The sequence below is a fragment of the Lissotriton vulgaris genome, chromosome 1_1, assembly GCF_964263255.1.
Source record: "Lissotriton vulgaris chromosome 1_1, aLisVul1.2, whole genome shotgun sequence".
Taxonomy (NCBI): Eukaryota; Metazoa; Chordata; class Amphibia; order Caudata; family Salamandridae; genus Lissotriton; species Lissotriton vulgaris.
This window is the reverse complement of record NC_141685.1, coordinates 430890507-430908972: the sequence shown is the minus strand read 5'-3', so window position 1 is coordinate 430908972 and position 18466 is coordinate 430890507. Positions and strand designations below refer to the sequence as shown.

Genomic DNA, 18466 nt, shown 5'->3' with positions numbered 1-18466 from the left:
GGCCCTTAAGGGTTGGGACATGAATGTATGGGCCTACAAACTCAGCAATGACCTAATGATCTAATTATGTATTTTATGTGAAAGAAATTTCAGATTTTGCTCAGCCAGGTACTCATGACAGCACATTTTTATAACATGTATTCGTTTGCTCTAATATGCACCTAAAAACAAGTTTCGCACTTATAAAATGCTGCCCAAATGTGGTCACCCAGGCACTGATATATCAAACATAAAATCCACCTATCCACACAAATACCGAGGCAGCACTAGTAAAATATTGTCTTTACTGACATCACACAATTTATAGGTAAAACCATCTCCGGTTTGGAAATTGAAGGCCACATTAAATCTATGGTGGAAGCAAAACTGATGTGTTAGAAATACTGAGTGCACATTTTTGTATAATATGAACTTGGATGGGAGAGAGCCGAACAATAGGGGTCGGGGGAGAATGGAAAGGGGCGACCATTCGGTCCCCCCGAACGTATGGTGGAGTACCACGATCCCCCCGGGAAGCCATCTTGGGCGGGAGGCGAGCCTCGGCTGGTATGCCCGAAGCGGCGTAGCCGGGGCGCGCCTTTTTCCCGCCCTGGAGTGGGCTGGCCTAGACACTGACGCGGCCGGCCACGCCCTTTGGGGCAGGCAGGGGCGGGTGTACGCCCGCCCTGAAGACGGATAAAAGGAGCAACAAGCCAAGAAAGCATCCTCTTGTTCCTGTGCTCTGAAGCTGCACCTCCTCGCTGCACGTGAGCTCGAGACGGAACGAAGAGCCAATTTTGAGCGTTATAATCTTCTTGTTTGTTTTGCAGATACTCTGTCGGAGAATGCCTAAGAAGGTGGGAAAACGATTGACTACCGAACAGATGCTGCGAGTTCTCATGAAAGAGGTAACCGACCTAAAGAAGCGAATGGCGGAGAAAGACGAGGAAGGGGGGCCGAAACGTCCTCTGGCGGGAACAGCTCCAGGGGGAAAAGGCAAGAGGCCCAGGAGGGGAACAGCGGGGGGAGACGTCCCAGTTCCCTGTACTCCGCTCGAAGCACCCACTCCGGTCCCGGGGGAAGGAAATCCGATTCCCGTAGTGGTCACCCCTGTGTCCGGGGAGGATATGCCGCCCGAGCTGGCGGCACAATTAGCAGCGTGGTTGGGTAAAGGTAGCAAGGGCGCCACGGCTGATGACGCACATGTGTTGATGAAACAGCTGCGGGAAACAAGGGAAACGACGAAGGAACCATCGCCGGCTGCGGCAGTTGAGAAACCATCTGGGTCAGGTCCAGTCGCAGATACAGCTTCCGGTTCAGGTAAGCGGCCATTGCCGATTGCGAGGGATGAGTCGGCACCCTCTCGAAGGGAAAGGTTGGGTCAACATGTCCCTCTGGCTATCAAGGAGAAGATATGGGCAGGGGAGTATATAAACATTTTCTCGTTGCTTACCGATCATTATGAGATGGAGCATGTTAAGAGTCAAAAGGAGCTCATGCATCCGAGTGTTTGGCGCGCAAAGATGGCCGCCTTTAAGGTAAAGGAAAACATTGGTAATTGGGGCAAAGCATGGGGGTTTTTTACATCCATCTTAGGTGAACGTAGGCCCGAATTGCTGCCCGAATTGCCGATTTATCAGTCACGGATCATGGGGTATTCAGTGTCTCATGAGGGCAACCATTGGTTTTGTTACGACAATGTTTTCAGAAAAGCAAAAGAGCACGATAAAAACTTAACTTGGGATTGTTATGATTCTGTGTCCTGGTCCAAAATGGAGGATTCTGGTATGTTGAAGGTGCCATTGGTAGGGAGTTACGTGGGTGAATCCCCCCGCCAATATGCAGGGACGCCCTTTCGATCCGGTACGAGTAACGACAATCACTCGAGGCCGACCGGCAACGCAGGTAAAAGGGGGGTTTGTTGGAACTTTAACAGGGGGAAATGTACTAGGCCCCCGGGGTCATGCAAATTTAGGCACGAATGTGGGGGGTGCGGGCAATCATCCCATCCTGAGTCCATGTGCAGAGCCAAAACGGGTGATAACGGGGGTAGAGGAGGCGCCAAACAGGTCTGACATAGTCCGAGGGGCGCCTTTACCTACTCCGATTGATACCATGGCAATGATTCCCTGGCTCAGTGAATACCCGGATCACGCTTCCGCTGGGGTGTTACGGGACGGTTTTCGTATGGTTTCCGCATCCCAGTGAGGGAGTTCCGGGGTATAGCAAAATGTAAAAACCAGATATCGGTCTTACAGCATACGACCGTGGTACAGGAAAAGATCGGGAAAGAGGTGGCTCGAGGTCGAGTCGCCGGTCCATTTAATGTGCCACCAGTTGCTAACTTTGTTTGTTCCCCTTTAGGGGTGGTCCCCAAGAAGGACCCGGGTGAGTTTCGGCTGATACATAACTTATCAGCCCCACGTGGTCTTTCCGTAAACGAGGCAATAGACCCGGAAGTGTGTTCGGTGCGGTACGCATCCTTCGATGAGGCCGTAGCCATATTGAATCGCCTGGGGCCCGGAGCGCTGATGGCGAAATGTGATATCGAGTCAGCGTTCCGGTTGCTCCCGGTACATCCAGACGATCAGCGTCTCCTTGGTTTCATGTTTCAGGGTCACTACTACATGGATAGGTGCATGCCGATGGGGTGCTCTATATCGTGTGCCTATTTCGAAAAGTTCAGTTGCTTCCTGCAATGGGTCTTCACAAGGAAGACGGGGTTTAAACATGTTATGCATTATCTCGATGACTTTTTGTTTCTGGGGGCAGCCGGTGATCCAGAATGTGGACAGGCTTTGACTGCATTTAGTGTCTTGATGAATCAATTTGGCGTGCCATTGGCACCGGGTAAGACTGTGGGTCCCTCGACTTGCCTTGAGTTTCTGGGGATCGAGCTCGATTCCAAAGAAGGTTGTTTTCGTTTACCAGATGACAAAGTGTTAAAATTCAGGGCATCCTTGCAGATGTGTATAAGTGAGTCTAAGGTGAAGCTACATCAATTACAGCAGTTGGTGGGACAGTTGAATTTTGCCCTGAGAGGCCCGCCCCTTTTCTCGCTCGATCGCTCAAGCCATGGTCGGCTTGAGGGAGGGTCATCATCGCACAAGGCTCTCGGCAGAGGTTCGCCAGGACATGCGCATTTGGCTGGCATTTCTGGCGGATTTCAATGGTCGAATTGTCTGGAACAAAACGGCCGTGTCCTCTGAGGAGCTAGGGCTGTGGACGGATTCGGCAGGGAGCATTGGTTTTGGTGCCATATTCGGCACACAGTGGTCGGCACAAAAATGGCCGTCATGGTGGCATGATAGTGGTCTGACGAGCAACATTGCTTTCCTAGAACTTTTTCCCATACTGGTGGCCCTGAGAACTTGGCCTGAGGGGTTCAGAGATCACTCGGTGGCATTCTGGTCTGATAACATGACCGTTGTTGCGTGTATCAATAGCCAGGCAGCACGATGCAAATGGATTCTGAGATTGCTCAAAGAAATTGTGTTATTGTGTATGCAATTGAATGTACTATTTAGGGCACGACATGTCCCGGGGGTGATGAACCAAGCGGCTGATGCGCTTTCTCGTTTTCATATGCAGGCCTTCTGGGGTTTTCTGCCCACAGCGGACCCGGTGGCAGGACCCTTTCCCGAAGCTCTCTGGTCTCTCGGTGCCCAGAACTACAGGACCTCGTGGGAGAGAGTTTAGCACCCAGGACGAGGAAGGCATATGAAGGGGCGTTCCGTTCCTATTGGGCCTTTTTGGGGGCAGCTAGAGGGGAGCTTTGGGGTCAGGAGGAGTTGGTAGTGAAATTCCTGCTGTCGTTACGTCACGCAGGCAAATCAGTGGCTACGGCCCAGAGGCATCGGGCCGCCATTTCCTTTGTGGCTAGGGCTCATGGGATCCAGGACCCGACAGCGTCTTTCGTTGTACAAAAAGCGCTACGTGGGTGGCAACGCCTTGAGGGTCGCAGAGTAGATGAAAGGCGCCCGATAGGTTTGGATAGGTTGGCCCTGTTATTATCTAAACTCCCTGCAACATGTTCATCCCAGTATGAAACGGTGTTATTTCGAGCCGCTTTTACGCTGGCATTCCATGGGGCTATGCGAGTAAGCGAACTAGTGGCGAGGAACAAGCAGGATGTGATGGGGGGACTGTGCCGAGAGCACGTTCAGATCAGAGGGGGGACGATGACTCTCTCGTTCGTCAGGTCCAAGACCGATCAGGGTGCAAGGGGTGATTGCATAATCATACGAAGGATACCTGGGTCCTCCATGTGCCCGGTGAGTTGTGTAGAGGAATATTTGGCACACAGAGTGGCATCATGGGGGGGGACCTTGTTGAGACACGCTGACACCACCCCACTGACGAGGTTTCAGTTTCAGCGGGTGCTTGCGATGTCGATTACTGCTGCGGGCTTGAACCCGGGCGAGTTTGGGACCCATTCCTTTCGGATAGGGGCTGCTACAGAGGCTACAGCCAGGGGTCTGAATGTCGAACAAGTTAAACGTGTGGGGCGTTGGTCCTCCAATTGTTATAAGAGGTATGTGCGGTTGCACATGTTGTGAAGCTGTAATGATGTACTCACGCTTCTTGTTTTTGTTTGGTTTCAGTTGCGCAAGCCTACGAGGCGGGGCCGACTATGCAGTCGACCCAACACCGGGCCAGCGGTCAGACATCACCGGCTGTGAAAGAGGAGGTGTGGGTCGTGGGCCACTCATACGTGAGGCGTGCCGCGGACGTATTCAAAGCAGGTGATATGATTCACGTGGCTGGGGAATACGGGTACAGGGTGTCCTTCTACGGAAGGGGCGGACTCTGTATTGACCAGTTTCAATCATTTTTCGAGGGTTTGCTAGGGCGGACGAGGTCACCGCCGTCTATAGTCATAGTACATCTTGGGGGTAATGATTTGGTCACCACTGGTAGACGACTTCTTCTTGAGGCGATGCTTTCCACTGTAAGTTGGTTGGCAAGGAGAGTTCCAGGGTGCACGATTGCATGGTCCCATATGATCCCACGAAAAGTATGGCGGGGGGCTATTTCTGTTTCTGCTCTGAATCATTCAGTAAGAAAAATCAATAACAAAGTGAGTAGATTGTTCCGTTCCAATACACTGCATTCGATTTCGCATGGTTGTATTACTGGTGACAGTATGTATTTAGGGGATGGTGTTCACCTGTCCCGGGTGGGGAACGAGTTACTCATAGGAGACGTGGTAGCTTGGCTAAAGACTTTAAGACATGACCTTTAGGTAGGAGTTTTGTGGGGGGTCCGGATAGCCGGTCAACTATCCGGCCTGTGGCGGTAAGGTCATGATCGGTGAGCACTAATTGGTAGATCCCTATGAGTGGGCGTCACCCATTACGGATGGGAGCGCTCGAGGGAGGTGGCCATTGGCCCCTCAACGGGGAGGCGGTTCCTTCTAAGGATGGGCCGCCGAAAGGAAAGGAAAGGCGGTCAAGGCCCCTTCCTGGGTAGGAGGGGTTACAGCCCCCTCCTGGAGAATTTCCCGGGGCCAGGTCATCTGCGACGGCAGATGTGGTAAGTTGTGTGGGGTTTGGGAGGGGGGTCTACGCTACCTTCTAGATACCTCACACGAGTCCTCGAACGACCTTTAAGTGGCGTCGAGTTTAATGGGGCCCCCGTCAAGTCAAGGGAAATTGGTAGTGGCACTTGAGGTACGCCTCTGTGCGGTCGCCCCTCACAAGTGAGGGGGTCATTTCTGGTTTAGGGATCTTGACACCGGTTACGACCTTGCCGTTGGCCCTTAAACGTTAGGATGTACAATTTCAAATTACAAGTTAATATTTTGTAGGATGTTAGTTCGGCTAGGAGAACCTTTGTATTAGAGCATATGTTAAGGTTAGCCAAACATCGCAAATGTGGAAATGAAATTGTACATAATATGAAACTGTTATTTTCATGTTTTTAATTTTGTTTCATATTTTAATAAATACGGCCGGGAGGGTCACTCCCTCCCGTCTTCCAAAAGTTCAGAACTGTTTCCGGTTTCCCATCCTTGGGGATTGTGTTGCGAGGGGGTGGCGGGTATCTCGGCCATAAGGTCCTTGGGATCAAGAGAGATTAAAATGCTGGTAGGTGAAGGGATTGTCTTTTGGTGGTTTGTGTCCCACTATCCAGGGACTGGGAGTAAACAGTTGTTAAGAAAACAGTTATTTTTTCCATCGGATAACATCTTTAAAAATCTAATTCTTTCAATGTTATATATAACAGAAAATGTTGTATATTAGCACTCAACGCTTGTCCTATGATGAACTCCCAACAGCAATAGCAGCCTACAGGGGCCTTTGATCTTTAATTGTTCTTAATTGATAATAGGAGGGCAAAACATCAACAATGTGACTCCGCACTACAAGGCTTAAGCTGAGGGGATGATGTAACAGCCAACCATAATGTAACAAAAAAGGAATGATTTAACAAGCAAGCATGATATAACATGAGCGCAATACACCTTAAGACAATGAAAGCTTCCACATAGTTGCCAAGTGCCCGTATTTCTATATAGCCCTGCAAAGTTTCCCCGGTTCAGGCGTGCCTAGCGGCACCAGCCCAGGTTTTTTTTTAAATCTGGGTCTTGAACTCTTGCTTACTCCACTGTAAAACAAGCATTTGCAATGCAATAGGTCTCGCATTTATTATAGTTTGAGCTATTGGCATTGTAAATCACAAAGCCATTTATTTATGTGTTGACCTAAAAAGGAGAAAAAAAAGCATAAGACGCATTCAAAAATATGTCCATCAATTTCATTTTAGTCAATAAGTAGCTACGATGCAACAAGAATAACATTTGCCTGGATGTAGCCTAGAGTTGAGCTTGTTAAGGAGCATGAGTATAAACTTCAAAGATCACTCACAAAAACACACCACTTAACTCATGATTTCCGTTGGTGGAATGGAAACCAAGTACCAGTGCTGCTGTTATAACCAGGAGAAAGGCACAGCTACAGTCCTGGTTGTTCGTCGTATCCAGAGACACAACTTGGGGCGACCAGTAAAAGGGAACATTATTTTACATCAAGTTAAAACTGTCAAAGGATATATTGGGTAAGGGGTGGCAACAGAAACGTTTCACCATCTTTAGAGGCTTGTATATCCGAGGTGGCCAGTTGTATATACACTCAGCGTGGCACACCCCTCCAAAGTCAACAAGTATAGCGCTTGCAGCAGAGAGACAGGAGTTTTTTTAATCGAAACTGTGGCAGTGGTGTAAGCTTCCATTATGTGCACAGTGCCGCACAGACATACACAAAAAACCAGTGCATGTTTTCCTGCCACACATAGAATGGTTACTGAAAATGTATCCACAAAGTGTGCTTCCTCAAGCGTACATATCAGAAATAGCAGCAATTCAAGTTTACTCACTTATACATCACAGGCAGCAGCTTTCCTCCGCTTCTGTAACTGCGCATGATTGCATATGATGGAGAGCGAGGTGTGTGGTGTACTAGAGTGAAGTGTGTGCTAGTAAAAGATCACGTTTGACATGGTGCAAATAACAAGGTGAAGGGATGGTGTATATGAGTGATAGAAATATTTGCAAGAGGGAAAAGATAGCAACACATGGTTGTTAAAAGTTCCTGCCTGCACGTCATGACGTACTTTTCTACACAATCCAGGATGACATGGATGAGTGAAGAGAGGGCGTAAGGGGTGCGTAAAGAAGTGCCAAAGAAAGGGAGAGGCAGTATCATTGATCCGCTACTATCGTCATGCCTTTATGAGGCTGTAAACCTCCAAATTTGTGCGAGGGGTGCTCTGGTTTGAAGATTTATGCTACAGCAAATACAAACATAAAGATGTTCTATTTACAGCAATTCAGCACATTTCTCGGGCCTGCCAGCCAACAGATCAAACTCAGCCCACCGCCATTTGTACAGATCAAACAAAGTGTATGGCGTATTTAAAAAAGGCAATCATTAAAAACTAAAAAAGAATCAAATTCCTTCTGGATGGATCAAACCATGTGAACCACTTAGAGCGCAAATTATCCAAACCGCTTGGATGTAAAGGCTCGAATACATGTATATTTTTCAACAGCAGAGCGCTTGTATCCTTACCTGTGTGTGGTCCCATAGAGTTGTTTGTGCCCCAAAACATGCCTTTGTTCCGGATTGTGAACTGGATTCGGATTTCAGGCTCTCTAGTTTCAAAATCTGCAGGTCAACAGGTTCACCAGCCCCTTCTCTCCTACTACAGTTAGCACCCACCCTTCCCCTTGGCCTCAAGTAGCTAACGAGTTTGAGCTATTGACATTGCACATAACAATGCCTTTTATTTTTGTTTTCGTTTTTAAAACAGAAATAAAAGGCATTGTCATTTACAATGCCAATAGCTTAAACTCGCTTAATGCGAGACCTATTGCATTGCAAGTGCTTGTTTCTGTTGGCTCCCAACTCCTTAAAAGCTCTGCTACTTTAGAATAGCATTCATTTCTCTACTGAAGTCTTCAGGAAAAAAACAAAGGCTTACTTGCTCCCGGCATAAGATCTGTAAAGGAGCTCCCCTTTGCTTATTTTATCGTTCGATTAGTCAGCGACCCGATATAACCCCTCATGGTTAAAGGATGGCTTAAATGGGGAATGGCTTACTGATAAAATCCCTGTCAAACTTCGTCCCACAGAGAGACAAACCCAGGAGGGGGGCTCAAACTAGTATCGTGGAATATAGCTGGACTGTCTGCTAAATTTGATAACCAGGAATGGAGGGAGTACATCACCGGGTTCCAGGTAATTTGTTTCTAGGAAACCTGGGCGGTAGACTGCAGTCCCTTCCACTTAGCGGGGTATAAGTGTTTTTCTGTGCCCGCTCAGAAATCAGTGTCTGGGAGAGCTATGGGAGGACTGTTTATATTCGTGGATTTGCAGACGGAGGGAGTGTGGACCAACCTAAATTGGACCACAAATAATATGCAGGCTCTTGGGCTCCATATAAATGGGTTAAATGTAATATTAATTAATCTGTATAATGCCGTAGCAGCTAAGGGGAATGGCTCTATAATAGGTGAACTAGATAATAGACTTAGTGCTGAGATTGCTCAGAGGAAGGGGGCGGTGGCCCCGTTTGTGGTAATAGCGGGCGATATTAATTGCCACTTGTGCCCCAATTTATTACCTATTGAAGAAGATTGGTCTCGCTGCCCGGTGGAGGAAGGTCCGCATTTCTAGCACACAAGCGCGGGGATTGAAATTGGTAGGGACCTGAAAAGCCACGCCCTTGAACATACTATCGATCTGGTTGTTATCAGTAGGGAAGGTGCTGTAACCCAACCTTTAAGGGCAGAGGGTGCAGCTCTTTCATTGATTATGTTGTGGTTTCTAGATTATTTAAGGACTGGATAAGAGGGGTCGAGATTGAGTGGAGTGTATTCAGTGACCATAACCCCTTAGTTCTCGAGATAATAGTACTCCCCCCTTGAAGAGAAAGGAGAGGGGTGGTGGCAGGTAGTATCGAGATGGTAACGGATCAGGGTAGACGACTTAGATGGTCTAAAATCGACGGGGACGCCTTCTATAAATCCCTTATGGATAGAGGGAAAGAACCGATTGTGGAGTGCCTAGACCTCTCTGTAGAGGGGCCCTCCATGGTAAAGGCATTTGAGACAGTGGCACAATTGATAGATGGCCTTTTAAAGTCCACCACGCAAGGGAGGGCAAATACTACCCCTAGATGGTTCTACAAAGATTGCTCGCGGGCACAGAAAGATCTAAAAATTAGCCTGAAAACTCTTCCACGTGACAAGCTAAGAATTGCGCAGTGTAGGACTGCATATAAAAAGGCGATTAAAAGTAGGAAGACTTCCCTCCAATCACAAGCCTGGGAAGACTTAAGGGATGCAGCAGTCAGAAGGGACGCGACTGCGTTCTGGAAAATAATAAATAACACTTGTTTCAAGGATGCTAATACCCCTGAAATTGGTACATCTATCCTGCCAGAACAATGGTATGATCATTTCAAAGGTTTGTACAACCACATGGAGGAGAATAGTCAGGATATTGGGAGGGGTTGCCAGTGGGTTTCCTCGATAATATTTACGCTGGAGGAAATTGTAGTGGGTATTCAGGGCCTAACGCGAAATAAAGCCCCAGGACCAGACGGTATCCCAGCAGATCTTTTAAGTAATGTGGAACTGTGGTCCCCTATCCTTACAAGGGTGATAAATGCGTCTGTCGCAACCGGCCTCCCGCAGTCATGGTCATCGGCAACAATAGTGCCCATTTTTAAAAAAGGGAATAGGGATAACCCTCAGTGTTATCGACCTATCTCGCTGATTGATGTGACAGCTAAAGTCCTGGGCCGAGTGGTCTTAACGCGCCTTATGGACTGGGCCGACGAACATCAAATTATTACTGACGCCCAGTATGGGTTCAGGGCAGGGAGGTCGACGACGGACCAATGTTTGAACCTTTATTTACTGGTGGTGAAATATACTATTGCAAGTAATGAAGCGGTATATCTAGGGTTTATGGACCTTACTGCAGCATTTGACCATGTTAACAGAGAGAAGCTGTGGGCTCTGATGAATAGATTGGGGGTTGATCAGGGACTGGTAAATATTCTGAGAGCACTGCACTGGAATACCTCCGCTAAAGTGCGATATAATCTGGAGGGGGGAACCATGGCACCTTTCCCCTGCACTAGCGGGGTCAGACAGGGTTGTATTCTGGCCCCTTTTTTATTCTCCCTGTACATAAATAACCTAGACCAGGCGTTAGGTAAACTAAAGGTGGACTGTCAAAGAGTAGGGACTAGGCCCGTTCCAGTGCTGCTCTATGCAGACGACGCGGTATTATTAGCCCGCACCCCAAAAGGACTTCAGTGTCTGATAGATGGGTTTGCTAGTTTTATGGACACCCTAGATTTATCGGCTAACCTGACTAAGTCCTATGTTGTGCTGGCTGGAACTAAACCTTGCAAGAAGTTTTCCTATAAAATAGGCGCACACAAAATAGGGCAGGTACAGACTTTTTCTTATCTTGGCATGTTATTTGATGGACTTTTACATTTTAAAACACAAATTGAAGAGCGATGCACTAAGTTAGTGGCCTCGACCAGCGCTATAATGAATTATGGGTGCAGGCTGGGTCGGTGGTCACAGGAGCAAATAATGAATCTGGATAGCTCAATATGTTGTTCAAAAGTGGTTTACGGGTCTGAAGTTTGGGGTTTTGTAAATGCCCGCCAGCTACAGAGGGAGGAGAATAAATATCTGACTAAAGTGCTCAAAACCCCACAAAGCATACCTACCCATATCATTCACGAGGAATTGGGTAGGGTATATATTGAGGATTTGGTAAAGGTCAGACCCCTTATGGCTTGGCTAAAGATTTGGACCAACACGGAGGCAGACCTGAGTAGACAAATCATCAGAGATTGCCTTGATAGGGACAAAGGAATGAGCATTCCTTGGTTAAAGTACGTGAAGACTTCGCTTGAGGGAATTGGCTGTAAAGACCTTTTTATAAAACCATTGAGATAAACATAGGGTCAAGAGAATTTTCCTGGATCAGGCAGTCTCACGTAGAGCAGCAGTGGAAGGAGTTAAACCTACAGTCTGCGCTCATAGTATGGTAAAGACTGGGGAGGGCATGGAACCTTATCTCGCTCTAATGTTTAATGCGCAGGATAGATTTTTAATCACTCGTTTTAGGCTCAACCTTTTACATCATCTACTGGATGATCCGACAGGTTTTACTTTAACTGTTGAGCAGAAGGGTTCCTGCGGCTGCGACAATTGGTCTCCGCAGGATAGCCTTCATTTTGAATTATTATGTCCATTTTATGCTTCACCCAGGCGCAGTTTTTTAGTAGGCATTTTAAAACAGGTCTAGTTTAGACATGCTAAGGTCGCTCTATTATTCTTGCAAAGGGCCAATGATTCTCGAAACGTTGTTTTGCATTATGAATTTTATTAAATGTTGCTCTAAGGCTAAGGAATACAAGAGGGCTGTGCTGAATGAATTCTCAGTCAACGGTATTCAGGAATCTGTTGTGGGCAGGTGATGTTCATGAATTGTATTTTAATTGTTTTTTAAAATTGTATAAACATGTACTTTTATGGTGTTTTTTAAATACCGAATAAAGAATTATTGATTGATTGTAAGATTAGTCATGTATAGCGCTGATATAACCAGGAGTCGTCGTGCGCTTTTAAAGAAAAAAAACATATTGCATAGTTGTGAAAACTGACACACTGAACAATGACTTTTGGCTCAGGAATTCACAATTATAATTTCTGTCTGACAGTTCCAGATTTCAGCCTGAAAATTTTGCCATCATTTGAGGTTCAAAATATTTTGATTTGTGCACTGTTCTGCCCAGGCAAATCACGAACTGTTTATATATTTGAGAACATTTTTATGTTCTATACCATCCACATCAGGCTGAGAGAAGCCACCTGTCGACACAAACAACTATTTACTAGTGGCAAATAAAGATATAGGCAGAGCTCTTAAGACACATGGAATGTTTTCTTTGAAAGCACATGCAGCTCATTGCCTTGTCTTGTGTGTCTGAGACAGCAGTGTGTCCAAACTTTGTTTATACTTCAAGTTAACTTAACTCACAACTAAATTAACTAGTCTGGGGTGTCAATGACGCTTGTGCAAATGATGTACAACTGCTGTATTGCCGGAGACAGCTTGAATTATCGTAATCGTGTCACAGATTTCTATCGCCTCTAGGGCCTGTAGGACTGCCCATCTGTGGAAGCCATCCCCACACAGCCCGCTCTTGGAGACGGCGATAATCACAGATGCCGCCTGCAGCAGTACCCACTTAGTAATGTGCCTCAGTTTAATATGCATGAAGGGGGGTGGGCGGGGAGACGCTCTGTGTGTATGTGCAGAGGAACAGACACCATGAGGGTCTGTCATTAGCTACCTCTCCTGGGATATCTTTCAGAGAATCGAAAAAGTGCGACATAACTAGGGGGAAATGTATACTGAGTGCAGCGGAATATACAAGGCAAGTGCCCACCCTCTGTCCCAGGAGAGTACCACGTGAAGATAGTGTATTATACATATGGTGCGTGGCGTCATCGGTGATCTCAGTTATGATGCCGATTGTGATGTCTTCGGTGATGATCTTCATTCCCCTGTCATAACAGTGACTCCAGAACCCAGCGACTTCAGTCAGTGAGTAATCAAAGAGTTATGCAACAGGGGTGTGGCTATTGGTGGTGCCCGAGGTGCCTCCACTGCCCAAGGAAGGAGGCATTTAACTTCCCTGCACAATGTCCCATGGAACCAGTGCTACGGCACTGAGTGTAAAAAAGTTCTCTGTCCAAAAAGCGCTACGAGGTTGTAAATGGAAGATAAGCGCTATGCAAATGTCGGTACTATAATCAACAAGCAGAAAGACACAGCACATAGACGCATTTGCTTCTCCACAGCCACAGTATGAGCCTTGTACCCCTGGCAGTAGGAAAGCCAGACACTACACAGACCCTTCACGGTGCGTCCGGCGGTAATACCGCTGAAAGCAGCTGCCGCCGCTGCAATAAGGATTCTGCCAACACTAATCTTCTGTGGTGCGTGAAGGTCCAGCCTGGCCAGGGAGCAGGGGCAACAGAAAAAAGGCTAAATGGATTAACATATTTACATGGTCACAGGCCACGGCTGCGTCTCAGGGGCCTGCTAAAGTGGTCTCCCATTACTTAGGTAAATGAAGTTTACCATTTGCAAACGGCTTATTTCCTTCGCTCCAAAGAAAGAAAACAAGAGAAGGACAATGAGTATACACACATTTCATACAAACCAAATCAAAACCAGCAGTCATAGAAGGAGCATAGACTATACACGGTCCTGTGACAATAGCAGAGACGAACACCCCAAAGGAAACACATGATGGGATGATAAGCCCGCGAGAGGTGCGCGCGCGCTCGTCACAGCGAGCGATCTGTTTTCCATTATCGTGCCCGTGTCTGGGCACGATAATTGAAAACAGATGTCGGCGTGAGGGTAACAGACACCAATAGGCCATGGGCGGAGCAACGCGACCGCCCATGGCCTATTGCGTGCTGTCTTTCTAAGAAAGGCGACTGCAAACGCCAATTCCGTGGAGAGAAAGGAATCGCATGCGCAAGAGTGTGTGCGATTCCAGGGTCCGTTTTGGAACCCTCCACAAAAGGGCTCTCGCCTGCGCAAGCACTGCTGCGCAGGGCACGAGCCCTAAAAACTGGACTATAAGTCCCAATACTGGAAGAAACAACACCTGCAATGCAATAGATCTTACATCTGTGAAATTTACAACTATTGGGTTGTAAATATGAAAGTGGGCGCCGTGGTGAAAAATAAAGCGCAGCACTCGTGCATATAAAAGTTATAATAATAATAATAACTCTGAGCTTGTAAAGCGCCTGGTTACACTTGCCAGGGTGTCCCCGCGCTAAAATGGACTGAGCAACACTCCAAACAGAACCATGAGCCGTCAGCAATTAGGACTTTGGGAACAAATACGTTTTAAGTTCTCTCCGGAACACCGCCTCCGAGGTCTCCACACGGAGCCTGAGCGGAAGATTGTTCCAGCTACGGGCAACCAAAGAGTGGAAGGATCTTCCCCCATACGTTCCCTGTTAATCTTGGGGGTCATGCAACAATCCCGCACCCTGAGACCACAGGAGCCGAGTGGGCTTGTACAGCTTGATCAGGTTGTGCAAAAATCTGGGGCCCTTCCCCTGAATAATCCTATGACTAACACAGAGAATTTTAAACTGAATACGTTCCCTGATAGGCAGCCAATGCAATGCCTCTAAGGCCTTTCTAGAGGGAGCTCTTCTGGGCAGCAGCAACACCAGACGCGCGGCTGCATTCTGTATATGCTGCAGTCTTATGTGCATAGCGGCTCGTGAAGAGGGTGCCATGCTAATAGTTTCTTTTTTAAGTATTCTTAAAAGCAGTTGATGTGGTAAAATATTAAGAGTTGTGCCAGTGTTGTTAATATGAAAGCGGGTGCCATGCTGAAACCTAAAGCACAGAGCCCCGGGGTGGGACGGGGGTCAAGAGCAGACAGTTGAAGCCTGCTCTGTGTTGTTAGTTGTTAATATGAAAGTGGGTGCCATGCTGAAACCTAAAGCGTGGCGACTGAGGGCAGGACAGGGAAGAAAGACTGTAACCTGGGAGTTTAAATAAGCTGGAGCTGCGTTGGCGCCATTGTTGAATGTGTGTTTTGCAAGTGTGTTGATTGATTTGGGTGAGCTGCACATAACATAAGAAATGCGCGGCCACCATTATTTTGCCTGAAGCATGCCGGTTGAAAAAAGAACGTAATGCACACTTTAATACCACAGTGCTTCAAAAAATATAATATTGTATGAGGAGAGTTAATGGTGGGGCTGCCATTGGTGAAGCAAAAAACATAAGATAAAGCATGTCCGTGCTGCTTAAAAAAGGCAAGCAGTAGCAGGTTGCAGAAGAGCAGGTCCTACATTTAATAGGAGAAAGCCAGAAAATAGTGCTCCCAGACTGTAAATAAAACATACCGATTAACAACACGTTACAGGGGCTGTCCTCATATGAGGTTACAAAAGGAGAAGAGATTACTAAGCCTACAACCGAATCAAAATCCACCATTTACAGAGGACAGTAAGAGGAGCCAATTGAAAAGATGGGCGGAGTTTCAAGTCCATACCGGAAGACAGCATGTATCGAAGAGACATCGCTACCTAGGCGAGACCTAAAAAAAACATGTACTGGGGAACTCATCACGCAGTGAGTGACCTCAGAAACTTGGCAGCCAATGGCTATATGTGTTACCTTTAACTAACCATGACTGTTCAGCTAATAGTAATTTAGCATTCTACAACTTGTAGATTTGCTTCCATTGATGGATAAATAAAAAATCCCAGCATTGAAAACGCTATTAGATAGTAACCCAGGACTGGATAAATATAGTCACACACAACATTGAGTCACCGGGCAGCAATTCTTTCGGGTATCAAGGTAAACTATAAAATATTTCAAAAATGGTTTGCAACTTTCACCAGTACAGCCAACCGGCATTTTAGGAGCACACAACTGGTATTGGACATTATTTTTCAGTGTTTTCTCCACTTTTGTGAATAAGGTTCAACTTCCAAGTGGAGTTATCACCTCCATAACATAAGAGGTTTTCAAACTATTGTAAAAATGAAGATTGTGAGATGCTGGCATAAAATAACCACAGTACTAATTTCAGTAAAGGTGAAATGCTTCCGCCATGAATCCTACTAAATGGGCGGTTCCTACACTGAACATGTTGTACCAGTCATTACAATGCATTGTGGTATATGCAGTTCAAAGAGTTCACACTACTCACATTTCAAAAGTAATAGCAAGTGTACATTTTAGAAAGGTATCCAACTGTATAGCCCCCTTTATTATATTTCGTGTAAGTGATGACTGAGTTTGGTCTGTTGACAACAACCTTTACAATCATATGTCAACTACTTCAGCCTGCACGCCTCTCCACCATTGAATTAACTATATGTGTTAAATAAACATTTCTATTGTAAAATGGTTTTAATAATTACTCTTACAGCAGAGTACACGACTATTAAAATATATTGCTGTCAACAAGCCCCATGTTAGAAGTGTCCTGTTTTTTTAGTCAAGAACTTTATGCTTTCTGGAAAAAAATAAAGATAACAAATCCCATCATGAATATTTCTTTTGGGCTGAAAACCACTAGAGGATATTAGTTGCTGCTGTGACTGATATAAAACAAGGAGGCCATGCCTATTTTCAGTAGTTATACTTACACGTTAAGAGTGCGTTCAAGGACAAATAGGAAACATTAAATATAATCTCTTCCAAGAGTTTCACAAAATACCTATTGATTTTAATTCCTATCCAAATAAATCTGAGAAAATATTGACTGACTCGCGAAAGTTAACCATAATAAACATAACAGTGAGACATATAATGGTATAACTCACCATTTTCAAAACAAATTCTGAATTACAAGGAAAATCGCCACTTTGTGTTAAAAATAAAAAGGCAGCGAGGAAGAGGTAGACTGTTAAGCAGCGTACAACATCAAACTATATGAACCACTGAATGAATGGATAAATACAAAATATATTTGTTTACAACGGGAAGTCACTTACTTTGTTGAAAATGAAATATTCAATTTAGCTAGCAGTGAGAGGGCAGATGTGAGAAACGTGATGCAGCTTTCCTTTTGGAAAAACAACTGTTAATAACTTGCGAGGACTTTGTACAGCAGTTCAGGCTCAGATTCGTGCTCTTAGTAAATATCCGGGGTAAATATGTGAGGCATTTTGTGATTGGCCATTTGTACATGAATTCTGATTGGCCTCCTCTTTTCACTGCACGCGGAATAGTTCTTGTTATTTCAGAACCCTTCTCCCAAATATTTTACTTTTTTTTTTAGCGCAAATCACGCTGAGATCATGCCTTTCTTCGAATTTTCTTGCATACTTTTAAACTTGCATTTTAAAGTAGAAAAGCAATGCTGCATGCCTCAAAATGCAAAGGAAACCTATCGGACTGGATACAAGTCCAAACAATTGCCTCCGTCCTCATAGAAGTGTATTGCTCAACTCACTCTTATTTGGAGGGTGCCCACCAATCACCCTGCAAACCCTTTTCATTCTTTAAAAATGTTTTAATCCCATTGCCTAATAGAAAAACTCACCAAAACTCCTTACGCTGCCTTTTTTGGAGGATCAGTGGTTGAGAACTACGACTGTGTAGATTATTCTCACACAATCTATGCCTTACTAGCTTTATGGCTCCTGCTCTGTATTATCACTACCTTCCTTTTCTGGTCCAACATATTTTTTGCAGCCAGTGGCATTATTTTACTCATCTGCAGTACCCTGCTTTGCATATTGTACTATGTGCATTACTCAGTCTTCTGTGATAACTCACATTTTTGGGATAAATGCATACAACACACCGCTGCTCCTCTGTGCGGTAGCTGCCCATACATTTTAATCCCATATGCCCTCTGCCATCATATTGGGCAACCAACGTCCTGGTTGCTTACCAGAGCCCCAGTGTTTTTTCGCTTCTGGATGAGCTCCACACATGAAGGGTTGAGTCAATGTAAACCAGTGCAGCAGTGGTAGCTCCTCCACTTTGGTGGAGGAGCGTCGTCCCACCGTGGTGCTTTCGATCAGTGGAAAGGAAATAAAAAATGTTAATAACTTTAAGTTATTATCATAGTATCGTCATTGGCATCCTTTTCCAACCCCCCAACATAATATACATTTCCCATCAATAAACACACAACACAATTTTGGTTTGGGAAAAGTGGCTGCAGGTTTATTACATACACCGTTATGTAATAGGTGGGTTATCTTACGGGCGATCCAAGGGCAGGCAACCAACTGGGCCGCTTGCCCGCCTGATGAGCCAGGCAGCACTGGGGCGAACCCCGCCTATGCTGCCCTTACTAGTGATCCTCTCCCGGATCACGTGACCGTTGGTACCTTACTCACGCCCGTTTCAGGGTGGAGCGTCGCATAGCA

At 46.0% G+C, this 18466-nt stretch overlaps 1 protein-coding gene across 1 annotated transcript in view; it reads right to left on the bottom strand.

The window, feature by feature from the left end:
• FGGY (FGGY carbohydrate kinase domain containing) overlaps nt 1-17210 on the bottom strand; it is a 1923203-nt gene extending 1905993 nt beyond the window's left edge. The window contains exon 1 of the mRNA XM_086953024.1: nt 17078-17210. The gene's annotated coding sequence lies outside the window, so the exon portion shown is untranslated. The remainder of the gene's footprint in view (nt 1-17077) is intronic.
• Between the last annotated feature and the right edge of the window lie 1256 nt (nt 17211-18466).